General features: G+C 37.2%; 1 protein-coding gene across 1 annotated transcript in view; it reads left to right on the top strand.

Annotated features, from left to right (window-relative positions):
- Positions 1–27554, top strand: part of KPNA3 (karyopherin subunit alpha 3) — a 102284-nt gene that overhangs the window by 24143 nt on the left and 50587 nt on the right. The gene's annotated exons all lie outside the window — the stretch shown is intronic.

Below are 27554 nucleotides of genomic sequence, written 5' to 3'. Positions count from 1 at the left end.
GGTTTTATCCTAGGAACAGCCATTCCTTGATCCTTATCTAATCACAGCTGTGAAAGCTTTTAAATGTGCTTAGCACCTTTTGTTAACCTTACTCAATTCATTCTAAATTTTAATGAATGTTTTGATGGTTTACAAAACAATTTCTTTACAACCACTCTGTCATATGTAATGCAAGAAGATATCTTCATTTTACAGAAAGCAAATAGAACTTTAGAGAAAGTGATTTGTTCAAGTCCAGAATACAGACCTGAATCCTTCACCTCTATCTGATGCCCTTTCCCTCCTGCCTTTCAAACACTGTTCCTAGATATCTGTGTGTATTTTTTCTAAGTATGGTATCCCTGACAGTTTTTACATGTTCTTTTAAAATCTGAATGCTTAGAAAGTTAAAGTTCCCTGTGAGAGGTACGCCCACTTTTCTTTCTCATCGGTTTCATTCATAATGACTATAATGTCAGAATTTTCTTATGGGTAACAGACTTTCTTCTTAACCAACCTTTTTTATTTCGTCTAAGATTTATCTTTTTTCTGACCTCTTGGGAATGTACTTTCCTAAAAAGTCTAGGGTACCTCTTTAACAGATCTGTCATGATATAGTGGGTCAGTATTGGTCAGAATGACCTGTGTTCACCTGCTTCTGACATAGGTTGGCTTTTGGAGAAGTCATTTCACCTTCCTGTGCAAATTGAGATCATTATAAATTGCAAGTGATTTGCTGATCTGACTTAGTTGAAATAGTTTCCTGGCCCCAAAGATACCAATGAAACCACAGACTCACATAAATAAACTGTGAGGGAAAATCAATCCTCTTCTCAATAATTCTCAGGAACTCAGCAGAGATTTGTGTGCAGCTAGTGGGTGGGAAGAAAAGGGGACTCACAGGCCCTGTTTTATACCCTAGTCCCTAACGCGAATAGACCCTCCCCTTTTTCATCATTGGTCCGATTACTCAAGGGTTACAATCTATGTGCAAAAACTAGCTGATCGGATCGAAGTATTCCCACCCCTCTTCCTTGTATGGGCATAACTCAGGAGTGGACCTTATTGAGACCAGGGCTCCTTGAACCATGTGATTTTGTTAGTCTGAGGGGGAGGGGATCTGAGACCTTTTCCTACAAACGGGTCTGGAGGAGAATGATTGACTGTTATATCCACATTGAGAGGAGACAACTACCCATTTTCTCACATAAACGATCGACTATGCAAAAAATTGGAGATAGTCTGATAAGTTTTTTTATGTAGTTCTCATTTCCACTTGAACAACAATTACTTTATCACTTACTCTTTGGAGGGGGGGGGAACAGGACTGTTTAGAAGAAAGTAAGGGAAATATGTTCTTTTAATAGAAAGAAACATTAAGCTGATTGATTTTTTCATATAGTTGAGAAACACCCCCCCCCAAAGTTACAGCTTGCTTATTTGCTAGTTTTATGATCTATATCAGGGATTCACTATGTATTTCTCCATTTAACTACTCTATAGTATACTCCCACAACTACATAAATTCAGCTTTTTTGACTTTTATACTCACCAAACACTCCCCTTTAAGCTTTCCCATTTAGATTACTACATGTCTTTTTTTTTTTTTAAAGCATACCACAGGGGAAGATGTCTGTTCCTGCCATGGGAAACTAGTGACTTTCCCCTCCTCAGCCCCAGTAGTCCTCAAGGACCCAGCAGGAGCAGCCTTTGGGAAAACCTTTTCCTACCCTCTTTCATCTCTCTTGCTCCCCCACTGTTCTATTTCCAACAGCTGCACTCGATTGGATGCTGATAGTCTCATCCCCATCTCTGCCTGAAGTATTTTGCAGCCCTTATCTACTCTGATCCTTGGGTTTACTACATTTCCCCCCAACAGTCATTGGTCAAAGGCCATGTGTGCCTTTGCCTTGCTTTCCAAAGTCCACTGGGACTTAACTATCTGCCTTACTGCTTTGCCCCCCAGATCCTAAGGACAGCTGGGATAGTTACAGTGGTTAGAGTTCTGGGAGTCAGGAAGACCTGAGTTCAAATCTTCACTACCACCCCACTACCCCAACACACATAATAGCTATGTGAATCTGGGCAAATCTCTTAATCTCTCTGTGCTCCAGTTTCTTCTGTAAAATGAGAGGGCTGTACTCACCTTTGTGGTCAGCTCTAAATTCATAATCTCATAACCAAGTGACCTTTCCATTTTTGGGGAAGTTGAACCTTCCCCTTCCTATGTGTTGCCTCTCCTAATTAGCATGTGAGTTCCTTGAGCAAGGTTTACCTTGCCTTTTCTATTTGTATCATCTGAGTTTCATGCAGTGTTTGGCATGTTGTAAATGTTTTATAAGTGCTATTGCATTTCATTATAATAGAGTACTCCTCTATTTCCATCAGATATGTTTCCACTGAACATGATTCCCAGTCATGAGTCACAGGATCCCAAGAGGCCACTTAGTCTAGCCTTTATCTAAACCAAGGCTTCATAAACTGTGGGTGGAGAATGTGGGGGTCATGAAAAAATTGACAGTAAATGTTTGATTTGTATACCTATTTTATATGTGCATATACCTAGGGACATGTAAAAATTTCTCAGACAAAAAGGGGTAGTGAATGGAAAAAGTTTAAGAAGCCTTGATCTAAACGAGAATGGCCTGTGCAGTGTGCCTCTGTTTGAAGCTCTCCAGTGAGAGGCAACACAAGACCTCCCAAGACGGTCCTTCCTACATTTTTGTTATTTTTGTTTTGAGACTGTCTCTCTCAATCTCACCTGGGCTAGAAGTACAGCCACCATTCACTAAGCCAATTCCTAATATTGACCAGCAGAGAAGTTTTGACCTGCTTCTTGTTCTTTTTTTTTTTTTTTAAACTTAACCTGGTTTTCCCCTCAGAAGGCAGTCTGGTAGCCCTCTGCCCCCTGATCTAAGTGTGAATGTTAGTTTATTTGCAGCTTAGAACTCCTTTATTCAAGCAATTTCTTCAGCCTCCAGCTCACCCAGCAGCCAGGATTAATAAGAACAATGATAATAGCTAACATTTATCTAGTGCTTACTGTGTGGGCCGGCAGGCACTCTCGTTTTCTCTCTCCATTTTGCAGATAAGGACAGAAGTTAAGTGACTTGCACTGGGTCACACAAGTTAGAAAGTGTTTATGGTCAAATTAGAACTCAGGTCTTCCTGACTTTATACTCAGCTTTTTCTCTACTATGCCACCTAACTGCCTCTTGACATGCACTGCGGTGACCAGCCCCAATTCCATTTTTACATATCTCTAAATGCTAGGGAATTTCTCCTTATATTAAATTTGAATTTACCTTTGCAACTTGTACCTATTAGTTATAATTCAGCATCTCAGGCCAAGTAGAACAAGTCTAATTTTTGTGTGGAACAGCCCTTAAACATCCTCATTTCTTTCACCCTTTCCTCATGTGGCACAATCCCATGACTTTCTTATGCTCATTTCTTTTACTCTCATAAAATACAGTGTCTAGAACTGAACATAAACTCCAAATGTGGTCTGATCAGATCAGATTATAGCAAAACTGTCACCTCTTCCGTTATAGACTTTAATGCAGCCTTCTTAATTCCCCTTTCCATTGAATTTTTTATATTTTGTCTAGCTTAGCCATGAGAAATTAACATCATTCTAATTATTTTTTCCTTTATTTTCTGTGTTTTTTGTAGTTGTATTCATTTACCAAGGCACTCTTTTCCTATGTGTTATATATTCTCTAGTTATTTTGGCTGGAACTTTTATATTTCTTCCCATCAGGTTTTGTTAGTAGTATATAGAAAAACCAATTATTTTTGTGGATTTATTTTGTATTCTACTTTGCCAGTGTTGTTGTTTAATTATTTGCTCCTGTCTAAAATTATCCATCTAGACCAGAGGTGTCAAAATTGCTCCCCAGTGCAAATGGGAGCCAGATTAAAATGTAATTTGGAAATGTTTGACAAAATAAATAAAAATGAAGTACAACATATGAGGTTCATTTATGTTTTGAGTTTCATCACTGATATAGACCATCATAAGAAATTATTTTGTTTCTTTGTTTATACTTCTTTAGTTTCTTTATCTCATCACAATTTTGGATTTCTAGAAGTATGTTAAATAAATAGTGGTGACCTCTATTGTTTCTTTACTACTGTTAATGGTAGCTTTGGATATTAGGTAGAAACAGTTTACCATATTCATGAGGATATTTTTCTCTTTATGTGTGTTGGGAGTGGAGTTTGGTGTTGGGGTGGGGGAGTCGAGTTCTGTCTGTTTGTTTTGATGTTGTTATTTGTTTGTTTGGTTTTTGGTTTTGGAAGACAATCAAAGTTAAGTGATTTGCCCAGGGTCAAATTAGCTATGGCTAAGCTTCTAAGTATCTGAGGCCAGATTTGTATTGAGATCCTCCTGACTCCAGGGCCAGTGCTCTATCCAATGTGCCACCTAACTGCCCCATCTGACAGCCCCTAGTGGTTTTTGTTTTTGTTTTTGTTTTTTTGTGAGGCAATTGGGGTTAAGTGACTTGCCCAGGGTCACACAGCTAGCAAGTGTCAAGTGTCTGAGGCTGGATTTGAACTCAGGTCCTCCTGAATCCAGGGCCAGTGCTCTATCCACTGCGCCACCTCACTGCCCCCAGCCCCTAGTGTGGGTTTTTTTTGTTTTTTTTTGTTTTTAGTGAGGCAGTTGGGGTTAAGTGACTTGCCCAGGGTCACACAGCTAGTAAGTGTTAAGTGTCTGAGGCCGGATTTGAACTCAGGTCCTCCTGAATCCAGGGCCGGTGCTCTATCCACTGCGCCACCTAGCTGCCCCTTCCCCTAGTGTTTTTAACATAAATGTTATTTTGTTCAAGGCTTTTTCTGTCATGTAATTTATATAATTCCATTTTTATGTTCTTTCATTTATAGTTTTCCTAATGTTGAACAAAACTTACATTCCTGGTATAAAATCCAACTTAGTATTATAAATCTGTAATTTTGAAAATATGTAGTTGTAACCTCTTTGCTAACATTTTATTCAATATTCTATCCAAATTCATAGGATCATGTTAATCTTAAGAAGTTGGTAGGATGCTTTCTTTACCTATTTTTGCAAATAATTTTTATAGTATTAAATTTTTGGATTGTTTGGTAGAATTCACTTGTAAGTCCATCAGGGCCTCCCCCCACCCCCCTTCTCATTTTATTCTAACCACTCTTACAGTTCTTGGAGCTATCTTTCTCTCCCCACCCCCTGGGATTTTTTTTTTCTGTTTATTTATTGCTCCCACCTTATTAGTTCCTGGGTTGGGACTTGTGCCAAGTCCAGGATCTGTCCTTTCCCATGTCCACTGGTATCCCAGGTACTATCCTCATTTTAATCTGGATGTAATTTTTGCTATCTTGCCACAATTCTGGGTGGGGCGACTGAGCCTTGGAATAAGGCATTGGGAACTGGAGATCTTACCAGGTTATTGTTCTCAGCCTTTTTTTCTCCTTTCAGAGTCATCTTCTAGGAGCTGACTACTGGCTTTGTCAGTTGGTATCCTTAGGTCCACCTTAATGGAGATGAATCAGTCTGGCTTCATGCCTCCTGCAGGGCCCAAGATTAATGTTGCCTGGAAGCTTCTTTGCTTCCCATCTTGATATCCTAGGTCAGTCATTTACCAGGTTTTATCCTTTGCTATGGCATGGACAGGCTGGAGCCTGAGAGCCCGTTGGCTTCAGGCCTCATATTCCAAAGATAGGCTGACTTCAGATTCCCCTGAATGGCCCTGGGACATGAATACCCACAAGATTGTAGTCACCTTCTTGTGAAATCTTGGACTAGATAGAGTAGTTTACTGGTGTTCCATCTGGAATCCTTTTTTGTCAGAAACGTTGCTCCATTGTTTCTTAGGGGAGCTGGGCTTGGCTGGAAGCTTGATTTTGACATCTTTGCTGAAAGCCCACTCCTCCAACCACTCCACAAGTAACATGGTTCAGGGACCCCTCATCAGTTGCCTTCCTGGAAATTCTCTTGTCAGTTTTCTTCTTAAAATGTGCCATTCAGAAATGAACTTTTAGATACACCATATTTGATCTAACCAGATACACAAAGCCTAACATGGACTTTTAAAGGAATGGTTACTTAAGTATCTACAAGGAAAGCTATTCTTAATAATCTCTCATAACTTTAGCTAGACTTTACATAGTTTATTACAGTTGCTTTGTCCTAAAGGCAATAATTATCAGAGCCTCAATTCTATCAACTTTTCCACTTAAGATAGCACTTTTTTGTAGTGGAAGCCTAGCTTTCTCTGCCCTCAGTACCCACCCCAATTGCTTGGACTAGAATAATAATTGACAAAGCAGTAGAAGAATCAGGAAATTTGGGTTCTATATCCAGACCTTTGAATGAATAGGAAGGCCATTGTAGTCTTTGTATTCTCTTTCTCCAGCTTTAAAATGCAAACATTGCTAACCACTAAGTAATGTTCATGGAAACACTATTTACATGATTTTTTTGTACCTTCCTGTCTGAAGATGATTACTGACATGGATTCACTTTTACATTTGGCTTTTTCATGAAAATATCAATATGGGGGGCAGCTAGATGGCGCAGTGGTTAAAGCATTGGCCCTGGATTCAGGAGGACCTGAGTTCAAATCCAGCCTCAGACACTTAACATTTACTAGCTGTGTGACCCTGGGCAAGTTGCTTAACCCCCATTGCCTCACTTAAAAAAAAAAAAGAAAATATCAATATGGTGCTGTTTTCTTTTAAAAAAAAATTTCCCCTTAAGTGAAATTTAGGTGAAATATATCCTCTGGTTTATGGTTGTAATCACCAGATTCAAAATCTAGCTGTTGGTTGAAACTTCTATTTTTTCCTCAATGGCTGCTTGCTTCCTTTACCTGAAAAGAGTTCTCAATCCTCTAATTTCTAGGTACCAGAGTTACCCGTCTGCTTTTGTTTCCTGGCAATCCACACTACTACCTTTCATTAGAAGCTTTCAAAATAAAATACTAAGGCTACCAGGAGATCTTTTGGCAAGAAAATAAGAATATAATAGTGCTAAAAAATTCATTTCCAAATACTGAATTCTTTTCCATTATTTAGCTGATAAGGCAATAACACAGTATACCTAGTAGATAAATAAAACTCATTATTAAACATCATTATACTGAAATATGTTAATATTTGCTCATAACAGTCAAGTAAAATATGTTCAAAATAATTCTCAGTGTTACTGTCTTTAGGCATTTGACATGTGCCTATTTGGATTTTACTTCATCACTTTTCTGAAATCCTGAACAACAGAATTCATTTACTCTTAGAAGAGACCTTGAATGTTGTCTAGTTCATCCCTTACCTGAATCATTAAACCCTCTGCAACATCTCTGACAAATTATCATCCATCCCACACAGTACCTGGCCCACAATTGCTTAATAAATGTTTGTTGCACAAACTTGAAGCTCTTCAGTAATGATGATCTCATATAAGAGAGTTAATTGAATTTTTATGAATTATTGTTAGAAAGTGTTTTTGGTGGTTGTTGTTGAGCCAAATCTGATATATTAGATAACAGAATAGGGATGTAAACTGATTTCTACCAAACAAAACCAATGTAGTTAGGGGGCAGCTAGGTGGCGCAGTGGATAGAGCACCAGCCCTGGAGTCAGGAGTACCTGGGTTCAAATTCAGGCCTCAGACACTTAACACTTACTAGCTGTGTGACCCTGGGCAAGTCACTTAACCCCAATTGCCTCACTTAAAAAAAATGTAGTTAAAAGGAAACTTTTTGGCAGCAAAGGGAACAGATTTTTGTAGCAAATCTCTCTGAAAAAGGCCCAATAGCCAAAATATATAGGAAATTGATAGAATTATTCCCCAGGAGATAATTGCTCAGAAAATATGAATGGGAATTATTCAAAAGAAGAAATACAAAGTTATCAACAACCATACAAAAAATGCTCCCGGGTAGCTAGAAGGTAAAGAGAACAGAGCACCATCCCTGAGGTCAGGAGAACCTGAGTTCACATTGTGCCTTAAACACTTAGTGACTTGGGGCAAGTCACTTAATCCCAGTTGTCAGTGTTCTATGTAACTAATTTTAAGAGAAATCCAAATTAAAACAATTCTGAGGTTCTACCTTACATGCATCAGATTGACAAATATGACAAAAAGGGAAAGTGAAAAGTTTTAAAGGGGCAGTGGGGAGGACCTTCACTTGGGATTATTTCATTCTTCGAAATGTGAAGCCATTATTTAACATGTGGTATGTGCCTAATAAGTGATTGTTGATTGGTTGATTTACAGGCAGACTAACGCAGTATCTGTAAGAGCTCTGAATTGGTTCAACTGTTCTAGAAAACCGTTTGGAACTAGACCCCAAGTCGCGAGAGTATGCATACTTTGACCTAGTAATGCCTCTACAAAGTATATATTTCCACAGCAGTCAAAGAAATAAGAAGAGGATCCATAGCTACAATAATATTTATAACTAGGTGGAGCAGTGGGTAGAATGCTGGGCCCTAGTCAAGGAAACCTGAGTTCAAATTCAGCCTCAGACACTAGCTGTGCAACTCTGAGCAAGTTGATTAATCTCTGTTTACCTCAGTTTCGTCATCTATAAAATGGAGATAATAGCGCCTATCTCCCAGGGCTATTGTGAGGTTTAAATGAGATAATGTAAAGTGCTTACCACAGTGCCTGGCATTATATAAATATTAGCAGCAGTATCATTACTGTTATTAACTGAAAACAAAGTAGATGCCCATCATTTGGGGAATGGCTGAACAAAGGATAGTAAAAACAATGTAATGAAATACTGTTGTACCATAAGAAATGAAGAAAGAGAAGTTGTACAAACTAATGTAACGTGAAATGAACAGAACCAAGGGTACTATTTATATGACTACAATAAAAAATTTTTTTTTAATTATCTAAACAATTTTGAATGGTGAACTGAAATTTATTAAGAATAAATGTAGGGGCATCTAGGTGGCACAGTGGATAGAGCACCGGCCCTGGAGTCAGGAGTACCTGAGTTCAAATCTGGCCTCAGACACTTAACACTTACTAGCTGTGTGACCCTGGGCAAGTCACTTAATCCTCCTTACTCCACCCAATAAATAAATAGATAAATGTAAGAGTTTTACTCTTGCTTGACATAGCTATAGCTAGCAATTCTTCTGGGGAAAAAACCCCAACCTATAAGTTTTAGTATACTATTACATTTAATATGAGGTGGAAGATAAAAGCGCCAGTCTTAGTGTCTGGAGTACAGCCTCCAAATCAAGGGAGGTGATAAAATAAAATGATACTCTCCTCTGGACAGGCTCCATCTGGACTATTGTTTTAAATTCTGAGTGCTGAGAAGTAGTGAAAAGAATGAAGACAAGACAAGGCGGTGTTGTATGAGGATTAAATAAAGGGACTGCGTGTGTTTAGCCAGGAGAAAAGAGAACAGGGTCTCTCTTTCAGAATATCTGAAGAATGGTAGCATGTAAGAGGTGTTAAATTTCTTCTTGGTTTTGTGTGAAAGACCATTTTTAGATGAAAGTTCTAGTAAGGGAGATTTTGACTCAGTTTAACCCCAAACTTCCTAACAATTAGAACTTGTCCAAAAATGGAGTGCATTGTCTCGTAGGAGCTTTTAGTGAATGGATGGATGGATGGATTGAGCGATTGAAAGATAATAATTTCACATCATTGGAGGTCTTCAATTAGAGGCAAGAAGACAACATAACAGACAGTATTTATGCGTTGAGTAGGGGTTGGAATTGAAAACCTGTAAGTTCCTTTCCAAGTCTGGGATTCTATGAAGAATGTGTAGAATTCTGGACTTGACACATTGAAAATCCAAACTGAAGGTGACAAACTTAAAAGTACTCAGGTATCAATTTCCACTATTATCTTAAAGAGAAAAAAATTCACCCCAAATTAGAAAAGTTGAATATGAATATGACCTTAAAGTAAAAGAAAAAAGTGACTAATATGATATTAGCAACTATATTATATGCCTAAATTCTTATTTTATGCAATTTTCATGAAAAATTTCTCTGTACATGTTGAGGGTATTTTCCCTAAAAAAAAGAGAGAAAAGAAGAGAAAAAGCTTTTATAGACAGTTTAATATTGTTGAACCACATCTTTTACATAGTTGTTTCTAAGATGCTGTGGTTTGTATTGTATTTAGCTGAGCACCCTATCTCCAGATGTAGCCCTCCCTCTTTACTTTGTCATTTCAAAACTCCTTGAAATCATCCCCTATTTCTTCTTTTCCTCCATTTTCTAAAGACTGTACCCTTCTACATGTGCTCTTGATCACATTTTCTCTTGTTTTCTTCAGCAGATTGCCCCATCAGTCATTATTTACAGTCTTCAAAGTCTTCCTATTTACTGATTCCTTTCCTACTGCCTTTAAATATGCTCAGGTCTCTCCTTAAACTTTCACTAGACTCTAGCATTATTGTCCCTTTGTCAGCTGCACTCCTAGGGGGGAAAAAGCTATTTAAATTCATTGTCTTCACTTCTTAGAATCAAACTCAATCCTTAACCCATTGCAAAATCTGGCTTCTAACCTTATAATTTAGCTGAAACTTCTATCTCCAGAGTTTCCAATGGTCTCTTAGTTGCTAAATCTTTTTTTTTCCTCCATTCTTATCTTTCCTTTTTTGGGGGGTGGGGGGTGCAATGAGGGTTAAGTGACTTTCCCAGAGCTACACAGCTAGTAAGTGTCGAGTTATCTGAGACCGGATTTGAAATCAGGCCCTCCTGAATCCAAGACCCGTGCTTTATCCACTGTGCCCACCTAGCTTCCCCTGATTCTTATCTTTCTTGACCTTTCTGCATCATTTGACCCTTTTGACTACACTCTTCGTATGTTTTCCTCTCATTTATATACAGGTGACTAACAGATCTAGATATCCAGTCCTGGTTTCTCTCTTGAACTTCAGTCCCACCTCACCAACTAATTTGGACATTTCAAAATGGATATTCCACACACCTCAAACTCAACTATGTCGAAACCATAGTTCATTGTTTCAAACCCCACCTCCAGTCCATACCTCTTGCAAACTTTTCTGTTCCTGTTTAAGGATTGTCATTTCTTCCAGGCTCCCAGGTTGGCCAGGTAATATCCTCTAGTCCTCTTATTTTTACCCCATTCATATTTGATTTTTTTCTCCACTCCCACCCCTCACATATCCAATCAGTATCCAAACCTTGCCTTTTCTATGTCTGAAATATCTCTAGCGCAACACTTTATATCCACATGGTTACTGCTATTATTCAGACCATGTCACCTATCATGTAGACTATTGCAGTAACTTTCTAATTGTTCTCCCCTGCCTCAAGTGTCTTCTCCACTCTAGTCCATCCCCTACATAGCTACCAAAGTAATTTCCTTAAATATACATCTGATTATGCTTGCTAGTCCTCTACTCAGAAAACTCCAGTGGTTCCCTGTTGCCTCCAGGATCAAATATAAATTCCCTTTTATAATTTAAAGCCTAGTTTCATTATCCTGTCCTCTGAGATCCATTCAAACTCTCCTCTCTGTTCCTCATGTATGGGGCTCCATCTCCTGTTCCTATGCCTTTCCTTCCTATCCTTTTTACCTACAATACACTCTTCTTGCCCTACCTCCAAACACTGGTTTACCTAAAAGACTATTTTACAGAGAATTCATACAAGGTGAGTGCTTCCACAGAGGTCAGAAGAAGGGGTACAAAGACACTGTCAAGGTCTCTCTGAAGAACTTTAGTAATGATTGTAAGACATAAGAAGATGCTGACACAGGATCACTCAGCATGGTGAGCCCACATCGAAGATGCTGTGCTCAATGAGCAAAGCAGAATCTCAGCACAAAGGAAACATGAGCTGTGCAAATTTAGAGACATCTCCATCTCAAGTGTTCAAACGTGCTATTTGTGCTCAACCTATGGAGAACCTTCTGAGCTCATGTTAGCCACAGTCGAACACACTGTACCTTGACCCAAACATCGTGATGTCATTGGTCCTCTTTTAGTATGAAGGACAAACAGTATCATAGGATCTCATTCTTCATTCATAATGTAGCTCTAGCACCACCTTCTACACAAAACCTTTTCTGAATCCCCAAATGATAGTACCCTCCTCACTAACTTGTATTTAACTACCTATATTCGTTGTCTACTCTGCATATACTTTATTATGAGTTCCTCAAAAATAAAGATTGTTTTTGTTTTTGTATCCTCAGTTCCTCACATAAAATAGGCATTTAATAAATGTTATTGAATTAAGTACTTGCCAGAATTTTCTGAACAAGTTTTAGTGGTAATATAAGGAAAAACTATATAATCATGTGTTGAATGTATGTTTATATCTCTACCATGCCTGCCCACAACACTCATTTGTTTTTTTTGGTTTTTAATTTGGTTTTTTTTGTTTGGTTTTGTTTGTTTGTTTGGTTTTTTTGTGGGGCAATGGGGGTTAAGTGATTTGCCCAAGGTCACACAGCTAGTAAGTGTCAAGTGTCTGAGGCCGGATTTGAACTCAGGAACTCCTGAATCTAGGGCTGGTGCTTTATCCACTGCGCCACCTAGCCACCCCCCACTCATTTGTTTTTTGAATTCTTTTTGGTGTACCCCTTGTCTTCTCCATTGTTTATTTTTTATTTCCAAGGTGAATTTTTTTAGACTTCAAAGATCCATAGTTCAAAACTGCGCTAAAGTTCACAAACCTTTCCTTGTGTGCAGTTTTGATATCATTCTGGCAGAGTTCATTGTTTAAGTTATTTACTAACTTAAAAAAATGAAAGAAATAGAAGGAAGCTATAGTAATTTACAAAGGAAATAATATTTAGCCTTCCCTGTGACCTGTTATATCCCTTTAAAACCTCTTCTAAATTTACCTATTTCTCTTCAAGAGCACCACCATCTTCTTTTTTTTTTTTTTTGGTGAGGCAATTGGGGTTAAGTGACAGGGTCACACAGCTAGTAAGTGTTAAGTGTCTGAGGCCAAATTTGAACTCAGGTCCTGACTCCAGGGCTGGTGCTCTATCCACTGCACCACCTAGCTGCCCCACACCCCCATCTTTTAAAATATCTAGTTTTGCTGCTTCAGAATAATCCTCAGCTCTTATTATCTCTTTTTAATTTGCCTCTCTACCCTGTCTTCATCATTTATCAAGTTTTGTTGAGTCTGTTTCTGAATCATTTCTCATTTATTTCTTCTATTCCACAATCACCACTTTAGTTCAAGCCCTCATCAACTCTTAGCTAGACTGTTGCAGACTCCAAGCTTCTACTTTCTTTCCATTCCATTACCAAAATAAGCATCCTAAAGTGTAAGTCTAGCTGTATTGTTCTTTTGCTCAAGAACTTTCAGTAGCTCCCTGTTCCCTCTCTGTTTCAATATAGATAACTCAGATTGGCATTTGAGACCTTTCAGTTTGGCTCCAGCATACCTTTACAAGCAGATTTCACATTGTTCCCCTTTATACACCCTCTGTGATCCAGTTTGTGCTCCCCATGCACACCTTCCTCACAACTACATCTTAGACTATCTGGCCACCTTCTTTGGGAAGTTTTTGCATATAAACCACCCCAGTTATTAGTGCTTTCTTCCTCAAATAATCACATATAATCTTACCTGCTTATATTTTCACTCTCACATGTCAGACTGGATTGGATTTTAGTGGATTTCTCAGGTATAATTCTATTTAGTGTCAGTTGGCTTGTTCCCAGCCAGAGACCAGTGTCAGTTGATTTTAGTCTAAGCCAGTTAATTTCTCTGTTTATGGGTTACAGACCACATGTCTGTCTTTGGCTGTCTTACAGATGTGTAGCATTGGTCATAAAGAGGATACCATAAGAGAACTTACATTAGAATAAATCCATTTCGTCAGAATATACTAGAAGCTATCCTATTAAATAGCAGGAATAAAGAAAGCGTGTTTCCTTCCCCCAGTATTATTTGATATGGTTCTAGAAATGCTAGCAATAGCAGTAAGACAAAGGAAAGGAAGCTAATGGTGTAAAGATAAGCAGAGGGGCAGCTAGGTGGTGTAGTGGATAGAGCAATGGCCTTGGAGTCAGGAGGACCCGAGTTCAAATCCAGCCTCAGACACTTGACATGGACTAGCTGTGTGACCCTGGGCAAGTCACTTAACCCCAAATGCCTCACCCAAAAAACAAACAAACAAAAACAAAAAAAAATAAGCAGAGAAGAGACAAAACCATCCCTATTTGCTTATAACATGGTTTGGAAAACCCTAGAAAATCAGCAAAGAAACTAATTGGAATAGGTATTTGTTTTAGCCAAGTTGCAGGCTACACAATAAACCCTTAAAAGTCAGTAGTATTTCTCATATAATAATAAAATCCAAGAGGCAATAGTAGAAAGGGAAATTGCATTGGAAATAACTACAAAATGCATAGAATATTTGAGAATCAAACTGTAATCATTTAATACTTGCTTACGTTCAATTACAAAATGTTCGTTATTGGAATAAAGAACAATTTAAATAGTTAGAGGGATGTTCAGTGCTTGTGTCTAAACTGTAATAATATAATGAAAAAACTGCCAAAAGTTAATTTATTCTCTTATTTCCATAGCTATAAAACTATACAAGGGATACTATATAGAACTTAATGAAATAACTAGATTTATTTGGAGGAACAAAAGATCTAGAATATGAAGGGGGGATGATGAAAAAAGGTAAGGATAAAGGGAGGGCATCATTTCCAGATCTCAAAAAATCTTTTTATCAGATTTCCTGTATAAGGGTTTATGAGAAATTTGATACAAAGATTTTTCCCCCTATGTTCTGTCACTTCCATTCTTATCCTAGACGATGGTGCATTAATTATATTTTGCAGGATTTTTTTCAGTTTCATATAGTCACAATTATTTTATCTTTTCCAATTGTCTTTCTTTCTTGTTTGATTAAGAATACATCTTCGGGGCAGCTAGGTGGCACAACGGATAAAGCACTGGCCCTGGATTCAGGAGTACCTGAGTTCAAATCTGGTCTCAGACACTTGACACTTACTAGTGGTGTGTCCCTGGGCAAGTCATGTAACCCCCACTGCCCTGCAAAAATTAAAAAAAAAAAAAAAGAATACATCTTCCCAGAGCTGTGAAAGGTCAACTTCTTTTCACAGCATGATCTTATACACATGGATTTGCAGTCAGTTAACAGATATTTAAGACCAAAAGCCATTCTGCAATCGATAAGTGATCAAAGGATATAAACAGAGTTCTTAAAAGAAGAGATATGAAAGAATTCTCTAAATCATTAGTACTAAGGGAAACGCAAATCAAACAAAGCTGGTGCCCATCCATTGGGAAATACCAATGCATGTTGTAGTACAGGAACGTAATAGACTTCTTCATTTTGTTGTAAGAAATGACAATATAAATACAGAAAAGTCTAGAAAAACTTAAATGAACCGATATAAAGAAATAAGCAGCGGCAGCTAGGTGGCGCAGTGGATAAAGCACCAGCCCTGGATTCAGGAGGACTTCAAATCCAGTCTCAGACACTTGACACTTACTAGCTGTGTAACCCTAGACAAGTCGCAACCCTCATTGCCCTGCAAAACAAAACAAAACAAAAACCATATAAATCAGAAAGAAACACACCAAAAAAAAAAAAATGAAAAAGGAAGTTAGAAAATTACAAAGAATAAACAGCCCCAAAGAAGAATATGAAAAGATACCTCCCATACTCCTTTACAGAGAGGCTGGGGGTCCATAGGTGTGGAGTAATGCATGTGATGTCAGATTTTTTTCAGTGTATTTATCAATTTTATTGAATTTCTTTTCTTTTAAAAATTATTTGTTTTAAGCAATGACTCTTGGAGAATGTCATAGAAGTGATATAAAACAAGATATCACTAAAAATCTGGGGTGGTGGTGGTGATAAATCCATTTAACTTGCTGGTGTACCTGAAGGACAACACCTGGACTTTGCCATCTGAACTCATGGGGTTCTGGGACTTTCTGTCCTCCCTGAAGCTAAACTCTCCTATATGTGTTGTATTCTTGATTTAGAGTATGATCTGCTTGGGAGCAAAGACTTTCTTGGTCTGTACCAGCAGTGATTAGCATAGTGCTTGACACATAGTAGCCACTTACTCATTCATCACTGCTCAAAAACAATTCAAAATACATGAATTTTTGTTGAGTTGTATCCAACTCTTCATGACCCCATTTGGGGTTTTCTTGGCAAAGATAATGGAGTGGTATGCCATTTCCTTCTCCAGCTCATTTTACAGATGAGGAAACTGAGGCAAACAGGGTTAAGTGACCTGCCCAGGGTACACAGCTAGTATCTGAGGCCAGATTTGAACTCGGGAAGATGAGTCTTTTTTGACTCCAAGCCCAGAACTCTAGCCACTGAGCCACCTAGCTACCTGCCTCACTGAATATGACTGGGTAACAAATTTATATATGAAGGACATTTTCTCTATAGTCTTTTTGGTAGCTGGTCCCTCTTAGCTCATAATATAACAGTTGTTAGTATTATATAACATAATATAACATTTGTTTACTTTCTTTTTTGGGGGGGGGTGAGGCAATTGGGGTTAAGTGACTTGCCCAGTGTCACACAGCTAGTAAATGTTAAGTGTCTGAACTCAGGTCCTCCTGAATCCAGGGCCAGTGCTTTATCCACTATACCACCTAGCTGCTCCATTTGTTTACTTTCTTTTGACAATTTAAAAATACTACTTGGCTATGACTAAAATCCAATTACTTACTGACACTGTTGTCTTAAAATTTGTTAATTGTGGTATGTGGGTATCATGATAGGGTTTTCTAGACTTAGGTTGGATAACAGATCCTTGTATATATTCAGGCACTAATACTGTTTTGCTTGGAACTTATAGTCAGCATAGATGATTTTTTTAAAGATATAAGTAACTTGTTATAATTTTAATTAAATGTCATAATTTTATTTAATGCCTTCTTGTGAAACCTAATATGATCCACATATATTTTCTGTAATATGTAAATCAAAATAAGCAAATTATTTAAAATATTTGTGGGTCTTTTTAAAAATTATGCATTTGTGGCCTTACTGTTTGTTATTAATGAGGGTATTTCTAAAGAAGGACATTTTACAGTCTAGTAATTCCTTTTTACCTCACTATTACTGTCATCTGGGACTTTGAAGTGGTGTTTCAGAGACTTAGAAATATACCAGTGATGAGTCATATTGACAAGTATAGCTGTGTCATTTGGGCACTCCACTCAGTATCTAAAGCACATAGAGTTGAATGACGGACTGCCTTTGACTCTTGCTTGCATTAAACAGAACAAGACATAGAATGTTTAAATAATGCATTAGCATTTTTTGTGCAGCACACAGATACTGACTAGTAGTTCTCCAAGAGGCTAAAAGGAAGGGGAATAGTAGACTGGTCTGTAGTTGCAATTTTGATTAGCTACATATCTGAACATTTACTAGAGTAAACTTATAGATTTAAAGAATATATGCTACAGATGATGGCTTTTTAAAAATTCAAATCATTATTTTAGTGTTTTTTAAATTGTTCCAAATTCTTTCCCAACAAGCCCTCCCCTACCTTTGAGAAGGCAAACAGTATATGAATTACAAATATAAAGCCATGCAAAACATATTTCCATATTAGCCATTTTGCCATAAAAAAATGGCTGCAAAAATTGAGTGGGGAAAAGTATGCTTTCATCTGTATGTAGAGATCATTAGTTGTGTTTCTCTGGTGGATAGCATTTTTCATAATAAGTTCTTCAGAATTATCTTAGATTATTGTATTGATCAGACAGTTGATCATTGTTCTGTTATTGCTGTTACTATGTACAATTTTCTGGTTCTGCTCACTTCACTCTGCATCAGTTCTTATAAGCCTTCCTAGGTTTTTCTGAAATCAACCTCATCATTTCTCATAACAATAGTTATAATCATAATTGTATACTACAACTTGTTGAACCAATCCCCAAATGATGAGCGTCTCCTTAATTTCAAGTTCTTTGACACCACAAAAAGAGCAGCTGTAAATATTTCTGAACATATTGGTCCTTTTGCCTTTGAAGAGATCTTCAGGATTTAGACCTCATAGTGGTCTATCAAAGTGTTGGATCAAAGGGTATGCACAGTTTTACATCTGTTTGGACATAGTTCCAAATTCCTCTCCAGAATGGTTGGACCAGTTCACAACTCCATCACCCTGTATTAGTATACTATTTTTCTACTTCCCCTCCAGAATTTATTTTTCTTTTCTGTCATGTTATCCAATCTGATAGGTACCTTAGAGTTGTTTTAATTTGCATTTCTCTAATCAGTAGTGATTTATAGCATTTTTTCATATGACTATAAATAGCTTTGATTACTTTGTCTGAAAACTGCCTGTTAGTTGACCATTTGTGAATTGAGAAATGGCTCTTGATTTTATAAATTTGACTCACTTTTTTATGTGTTTGAGAAATGAAGTCATCAGAGAAACTTGCTGTAAAATGGGTTTTTTTTCCACAGTAATAATTACCAACTATCTATACCCTCCATCTGATTTCCCTAATTTATCCTTCTCTCTCTTTTATTCCCTTTCCCTTCTACTTTCTTGAATGATTTTATATATATATATATATAAATTGGGTGGGGGAAGCAGGGCAATAAGGGTTAAGTGACTTGCCCAGGGTCATACAGCTAGTAAGTGTCAAGTGTCTGAGGCCGGGTTTGAACTCAGGTCCTCCTGAATCCAGGGCCAGTGCTCTATCCACTGCACTACCTAGCTGTCCCCAGTAAAATGTATTTCTATACCCTACTGAGTGTATGTTATTCCTGCCAGTCTTATTGCACAATATTGTATTATATTAACATACATTCCATGTAAATTCATGTATCTTTTTATCTATCCCCTAGTCATTTTGAATCCACTTTGTTTCCAGGTTCTTGCTAACAAAATAGTGCTAGTATGAATATTTTGGTATACCCAAATTAGTTTACAGTACAGACCAATTCCCTATAATATTCCTGGAAGTTTTAATTTTGGGATCTCTTTTAGGAGGTGATCGGTGGATTCTTTCCATTTTTATTTTACCTTCTGCTTTGAGAATATCAGGGCAATTTCCCCTGACAATTTCTTGGAAGATGATATCTAAGCTCTTTTATTGATCATGGCTTTCAGGTAGTCCAATAATTTTCAAGTTATGTCTCCTGAATCCATTTTCCAGGTCAGTTGTCTTTCCAAAGAGATATTTCACATTGCCTTCTATTTTTTCATTCTTTTGATTTGGCTTCATTGTGCTTTGATTTCTCATAAAATCATTAGCTTCCATTTGCTCAATCATAATTTTTAAGCCATTATTTTCTTCAGAGAGCTTTTGTACTTCTTTTTCCATTTGGCCAATTCCACTCTTCAAGCTGTTGACTTTTTTTCATCGTTTTCCTGCATCACTCTCATTTCTTTTTCCATTTTTTTCTCTGCCTCTTTTACTTAATTTCCTTCCTTTCTTTCTTTCTTTTGGCAGGGGAGTGAGGGTTAAGTGACTTGCCCAGGGTCACACAGCTAGTAAGTGTCAAGTGTCTGAGGCTGGATTTGAACTCAGGTCCTCCTGACTCCAGGACTGTTGCTCTATACACTGCCCCACCTAGCTGCCCCCACCTCTTATTTTATTTTCAAAGTCCTCTTTGAGTACTTCTATGGCCTGAGACCAATTCGTATTTCTCTTGGAAGCTTTGGATGTAGGAGCTTTGACTTTGTTGACTTCTTCAGAGGGTATATTTTGATCTTCCTTATTACCATAGAAACTTTCTAGGGTCAGCATTTTTTTCTCTTTGCTCATTTTCCCAGTCTGTTTCTTGACTTTCAACTACTTTGCTGTGGGGGCTGTAAGGACCGTTAAGTGACTTGCCCGAGGTCACACAGCTAATAAGTGTCAAGTGTCTGAGGTCAGATTTGAACTCGGGTCCTCCTGAATCCAGGGCTAGTGCTTTCGCCACTCTGCCACCTAGCTGCCCCCTTTATTCTTTAGAATAAAGCAGTCAGACCTATAGGTTTAGCACACTGGGATGTAATTTATCCAGACTGGGTGACATGAACTTAGTGAAAAAGGCAAGTAATAATCTCACTATCTCACTTATATTGGATTTTAGTTCCTTCATAATTTTTTTTTTACCATCCTGTCTAATTTTTTAAGATAATTTTCCTTAATAGAGATGACAGAAGCAAAATAGGAGTTGGAAAATTTTGCTGTGATTTGGCCTATCATATGTTAGATGTAAAGAACTTATCCTGGTATAGTGCTGGATCTGGAGTTAGGAAGACTTGGGTTCAAAATCCTGCCAAAGATGTTTACTAGCTTAGTGATCATAGGAAAATCACTTTACCTCTCTGGGCCCCAGTTGTCTCATTTGTAAAATGAAGGAGTTAGGTTTGATTTCATTGGTCCCTTTCATTTCTAGATATGTAATCCTACAATTTTGCCCCCAACATAGGGTTTCTTAAAGCCCTGTTTTGTGATCCTTAACATATTTATAAGCTTTTTGCATATTACCTTCGATCTTTTTGTGATTGTTTCCTCAAAGAAATAATTAACCTTAACAAAATTGTTCTTTAGCTTCTCAGGCCATGTAATTCTGCCTTTCTTTCTCTTAACTTTTTGACAATTGTTCTCCTAAAGCCTAATCTTAATGTTAGAATATATCCAGGATACTTTTCTTTATCTATTAGTAACTTTTTAAATTGCAAACTTTTAAATGACAGGCTGAGGAGGAAATTAAGAGGAGGAAATAGAGTGAAACATAGGCAGATAAATAAAGATTGATAAAGAATTTATTAAACACTGGAGGGGACAGGATAATGAATGCAGGTTCTAGAATTGCATAGAGAAGTTTTAACATGAAACTAAAGGGCGGTAACTCAGATACAAAACAAAGAGGACTATTTGATACTTTTAAGTGTCTAGGAGAGCTTGTTTTAGAGATTATTTTGAACTGAGAAGAAAAACTATAAAAGTCTGAACAAGTATACTGGCAACCTCAAAATTTATATTTGTTCTTCAGTAATCTCTGGTATAGCAGTAAAATAATTTGAATATCTTTTGACAGTTGACCAAATGTGTTGTACTGCAGTGAGTAAGGTGGGGAAGGAACACTTACAGATGAAGTGCATGGATATTCAAGATACTCTTTGGAGAAGAAACCACTGATCCCTTGGTTGGAAGTAATGAGTAATCAATTAGCTGTGAAACTGGTTAAGTTTTTTCTTAGAGGGTTACTTTAATGCAGCCCACATTTCGTCACAAAGATTGTGAGGTTTTTTTCTCCATTTAATTTAATGGCACCTACAGCAGTACTGAAGTTAGGAGAAAGTGTTTGACAATATGGTACATGGCTAGACAGGAAGACCTGGGTTCAAATTGCATCTCTAATACTTAATAGCCTTGTGACCTGGAGAAGGAATAGTCTTCAAACTACAATGTTGAATTTGATGACAATAATGGATAATAGATTATTAATAGTATGGTTTTATGAGTACTTAGAAAAAGGAGTGGCCTGGCATAAGTATTTCAAACCAATCTCACTTCCTTTTTTGACATTATTAAGCTGATATAGAGAATGTCATATGTAAAATTTACCTGGATTTTAAGAAGCATTTGAAAAATTCTTTCTCAAAAGTGCATTTGGACAAGGGAATGGGATCATGGTATAGTTTGTTTTATTTGAAATTGGTTGAATGACTAGATCCAAAGAATTTTGATTAATGGATTGATGTCATAGCGAATGAAGGTTTCTATTAGAAGATCCCAGAACTTTTCTTGGCTCTGTTGTGACCACATTTTTATGAATGACTTGGTTGAAACCTTCTACAAAAGTCCTACTTCATTCCTTCATCATGACGTGGAGCCGACCGTGGTTCCTTTGAAGTCCATGCCAATGGAGTGCAAATTCTGGCAGGTTTCCCTTACTGGAAAGGCTTCTAATGTGGGCCAAGTGACAGACTTTGTGACCCTGGCTGCTGTCTAAGTTCATTACTGGCAGGTTAGCTTCTAGGGTTGAATGTGTATGTGTGCACTCTGTATATATTAGATATTTATAGTGGTTCTCATTGAACCAGATAAAAAGGATACAAAGTAAACCCACATAAATCGTCAGCATTTCTATATATTGCCAATAAAGTCCAGCAACAAAAGATAGAAAGAGAAATTCCATTTAAAATAACTGTGGCTGGAGCAGCTAGGTGGTGCAGTGGATAGAGCACTGGCCTGGAGTCAGGAGTACCTGAGTTCAAATCCGGCCTCAGACACTTAACACTTACTAGCTATGTGACCCTGGGCAAGTCACTTAATCCCAGTTGCCTCACTTTAAAAAAAACAACAAAATAAAATAACTGTAGCTAATATAAAATACTTGGGAGTCTACCTGCCAAGACAAACACAACAACTACGTGAACCGGAACTACAAAACACTTTTCCCAGAAATAAAAGTCAGATCTAAACAATTGGAAGAATATTAATTGATCATGGGTAGGCAGAACCAATATAATAAAAATGACATTGCTACTAAGTTAATTTATTTAGTGCTATACCAATCAAACTATAAAAAAATATTTTATAGAGCTAGAAAAAAATAATAATTCATCTGGAAAAAAATTCAAGTATATAATGGGAATCAGTGAAAAAAATTACAAAAGAAGGTGCTCTAGCAGTATCAGATCTCAAACTATTATAAAGCAGTAATTATCTTTTTCTATTTAAAAAAAAAATTCTGCATTAGTCATGTTGTGAAAGAAGAATCAAAACAAAAGGGAAAAACCTCAAGTTCAGTCTGCATTCAGAATCCACAGTTCTTTTCTCTGAATGTGGAGAACATTTTCCAACATTAGTCCTTTGGACTTGTCTTAGATCACTGCATTGCTGAGAAGAGTCAAGTATATCATAGTTGATCATCTCACAATGTTTCTGTTACTGTCTACAACGTTCTCCTGGTTCTGCTCACTTCACTCAGCATCATTCCACTTAAATCTTTCCAGGTTTTTCTGAAATCTGCCTTCTCATCATTTCTTTTTTTTTGTTTTTGTTTTTTTTTTTAGTGAGGCAATTGGGGTCAAGTGACTTGCCCAGGGTCACACAGCTAGTAAGTGTTAAGTGTCTAAGGCCGGATTTGAACTCAGGTACTCCTGACTCCAGGGCCGGTGCTCTATCCACTGTGCCACCTAGCTGCCCCCCTTTTTTTTTTTTTCTCATCATTTCTTAACAGCACAGTAGTATTCTATTATATTCATATACCACAACTTGTTCAGCCATTCCCCGATTGATGAGCATTCCCTCCATTCCCAATGCTTTGCCACCACAAAGGGAGCTTAAAGTGTTCATTTTCAAAACACTCCGGTACTGGCTAAGAAATAGAGAGATTGATCAGTGGAATGGAATAGATAGAAATTACACTAATAAATGACTATAATAATCTAGTATATGATAAACCCAAAGATCCAAACTTTTGGAACATAAACTCATTTAACAAAAACTGCTGGGGAAACTGGAAAATTGTATGGCAGAAACTAGGTATAGACCAACATCTCACACCTTATACTAAAGTAAGGTCAAACTGGGTACATGATTTACACATAAAAGACGATACCATAAGCAAATTAAGAGAATATAGAGCGGGCAGCTAGGTGGTACAGTAGATAAAGCACTTGGCCCTGGGCTCAGGAGGACCTGAGTTCAAATCCAGCCTCAGACACCTGACACTTACTAGCTGTGTGACCCTGGGTAAGTCACTTAACCCTCATTGCCCCACCAAAAAAAAAAGAGAGAATATGGAATTGTTTATCTGTCAGATTTATGGGCAGAGGAAGAATTTAGGACCAAAGAAGATAAAGAGAGTAAAACAAACTGTAAAATAGATAATTTTTGATTATATAAAATTAAAAGGCTTTTGCACAAAAAAATTAATGTAATGGAGATTGCAAGGGAAGCAGAAAACTGGGAAAGAATTTTTGAAACAAGTATCTCTCGTAAGGGCCTCATTTCTCAAATATATAGAGAACTGAGTCAAATTTATAAAAATACAAGTCATTCCCCAATTGATAAATTTTGGTCAAAGGATATGAACAGGCAATTTTCAGACAAAGGAATCAAAGCTATAATCATATGAAAATGCTCTAAATCACTTGATCAGAGAAATGCAAATTAAAACAATTTTGAGGCACCACCTCACACCTATCAGTGTGGTAAATATAACAAATGGAAAATATTGGATGTTGGAGGGGATGTGGGAAAGCTGGGACACTAATCCACTGTTGGTGGAGTTGTGAAAAAATCCAACTATTCTGGAGAGCAGAACTGCTCAAAGTTGCTGTAGAACTGTGCATACCCTTTGATCCAGCAATACCACTGCTAGGTTTATATCCCAAAGACATCCCCAAAAAGAGAAAAATAACTTTATACAAAAATATTTATAGCAGCTCTTTTTGTGGTGGCTAAGAATTGGAAATCAAAGGAATGCCCATCAATTGGGGAATGGCTAAACAAACTTTGGTATATGAAGGTGATGGAATATTATTGTGCTATAAGAAATGACAAGCAGGATGACTTCAGAAAGGCCTGGAAAGACTTGTATGAACTGATGTATAGTAAAGTGAGCAGAACCAAGAGAACATTGTGCACAGATAGCAGTATTGTTTGATGATGAACTGTGAAAGACTTGACTATTCTCAACAAAACAGTGATCCAAGATAGTCCCAAAGGGTTTATTGATGAAACTACCTCCAAAGAAAGAACTGATATTGATGGAACAGGTTGAAGCATGCTATTTTTCATTTTTTTTTTAGTCAAATTTTCTTGTACAAGATGACAAATATGGTAATGTTTTACATAATCATACATGTATAACCCATATCCGATTGATTGCCACCTCATGGAGGGGAGGAGAGGGAGGGAAGGAGGGATAAAAATTTTAACCCAAAACTATAAATAAAAATGTTTATTACATTAAAAAAATTTAAAAAGAATAACAAAAAAATGCCAGATGGTCCTTAAACCCTTGTGGCCTCCTTTCACTTCTGCAGTGATGGTAATAGACTAGTAGAAAAGAGATCTGAGGGTATGAAAAATCCCTAGTTCTTAGATTGTATTTAATCTATGCTCCATTCAGCTGTCGAATTGTTTTTCCTTAAAAGATGGTTTGATCAAATCACCCTCTCCCACCTTGGAATAAACTCCAGTGACTTTGTAATGGCCAAAATTTGGTATACAGAGCGTTATTTGGGTGACTCACCTTAATATTGGGGTCCTGGAAATAATGAGGGACCTTTTAGGTTCACCCTCCCTTCTGAACTGCCCTTTTTAGATATTTCTCTCAGACCAATAAGAAAGGAGCCTTACAGCTTTAATTCACAGAAGGATCAGATTTTATTACTTGTGAATTAATTAAACAACAAAGGTGAAACTAATAAAAATCAAAGACAAGGAAATAGGAACAAAGAAATACAGCTAAATACTCTTAACTCTAAACTTAACCTATGCAATCCCCAGACGGTTTTCAATTAAGCTAGTTCAAAGGAATTTAGGGTTTTCCATAATTAACTCACCAAAACCTGGAAGCCTATAGTTGTTCGTGCCACCTGAGACAACTTCATGCTCAAATATAAAATACCCTGTTTGGTGTTCAAAGCCCTTCATAATCTGGCCCCTCCTACCTTTTCAGTTTTTTACGATTTACTCCCTTCCACATAGTCTACAATCCAGTAACACTCTTCCTTGCAGTTCCTTAAACAAGACATTTCATTTATCAACTTTTCTACATTTTTACTGGAATTCTCTCTCATTATCTCTTATTCCTGACTTCCCTGGCTTTCTTCAAACTTCACACATGTGCTGTAGGAAGCCTTTCCTAATCCTCTGGAATTTTACTGCCCTCTCTTACGTTCTTCCAATTTATCATACCACACATACATACATACATACATGCACACCTATGCATATATACAATTTGTGCATATTTGTTTGCATATTGTCTCCCCATTAGACCATGAACTCCTTGAGAGCAGAGAAAATTTAGTGATAGTGGTCTATTTGCTATTGATCAAACATAACACACCATCTCTCATCTCTGTGCCTTTGCCACTGGCTATTCCTCATGCCCAGAATGCTCTGTCTCCCAGCTGCTGAATCTTAGAATCCCTGGTTTCTTTTAAGATTCAAATCAAGTACCACCTCCTCCAGGAAACCTTTATTGGGAAATGCCCAGCTGTTAGTGCCATCCCCTCTAAAGCCACCTTCTGTCTATTCTGTAATCATTGCATATGTACTGATTGATATTTTCTCATTTATTAGAATGTTAAACTTCTTGGGGCAGCTAGGTGGAGCAGTGGATAGAGCACCGGCCCTGGAGTCAGGAGGACCTGGGTTCGAATCCGGCCTCAGACACTTAACACTTACTAGCTGTGTGACCCTGGGCAAGTCACTTAACCCCAATTGCCTCACCAAAAAAAAAAAAAGAATGTTAAACTTCTTGAGGATAGGACTATTTTTCCTATCTCCAGATCTTAGTATATTACATGGCACAAAATAAATGCTTAATTTATACTTATTGATTGATTGTATTTCTTATATCCTTTAGTCAGTAGTGTGGTGATAGAGATGGAATAAAAACCTACAAGTTCCATTCTAATATCTTCAGTAAACCCTGGACATATCTTTAGCTTATTCTCATAAACATATAGGTGGAAAGGAAGGCATATGGGTGAGTAGTTAGTAATTGTTCTGATGTCACTTTTTTTAGGGGGAAGAATGAAATCTAAAAGTTTCCTCACACTTGAGGAAAACACTTTTGAGAATTGATACCTTAGTGCCTTCAGAGTTGTCTCTGAAACGGACTTCTCTGTACTACATCTGGTTTAGGTTAGTTGCTGTTCCCAACAGTAAGTGATATTATGCTTTATTGAGATTTACAAGTTTGTACTATTTTAAAGGTATATTTTTTAAAGAGTAGTTGAGAAATCAGGTATTTCTTATGTTATGTAACTTAGAGGTTAATCAGAGAAGAGTAGAAAGGAAATATACATTGATAACAAGCAGTAGAAAAGACTAGAATAGAAGGACAGACACTAGAAGATAGAGCAGAATTTATGAGATATTTTATTTTTTCCGTTACATGTAAAGATAGTTCTCAACTTTTGTTTATACATGCTTTACAATTTCAGATTTTTCTCCCTCCCCCCTCCCCTAGACAGCAGGTAATCTGATATAGGTTATATCTATATATCTCTATACATATACATATAGATATAGATATATATATACACACACATATATATACACATAATAACAAAAATTTAAATGTTACAAACATTTTTTTATTTTATTTTATTTTTTTTTTTTTTGTGGGGCAATGGGGGTTAAGTGACTTGCCCAGGGTCACACAGCTAGTTAAGTGTCAAGTGTCTGAAGCCGGATTTGAACTCAGGTACTCCTGAATCCAGGGCCGCTGCTTTATCCACTGCGCCACCTAGCCACCCCGATAGAGCAGAATTTAAAGACTGTATATGCAGTGTATAAGGGGAGGTAAGAGAATATTTCAGAAAAACTGCATTTTTCAACCCCTAATATTTTGAAGAATTTTGTTTTCTATTTTCAATGCAAAATATTTCTCTTTC

This window comes from Dromiciops gliroides, chromosome 3, assembly GCF_019393635.1.
Source record: "Dromiciops gliroides isolate mDroGli1 chromosome 3, mDroGli1.pri, whole genome shotgun sequence".
Classification (NCBI taxonomy): Eukaryota; Metazoa; Chordata; class Mammalia; order Microbiotheria; family Microbiotheriidae; genus Dromiciops; species Dromiciops gliroides.
This window is presented reverse-complemented; position numbering and strand designations above follow the sequence as displayed.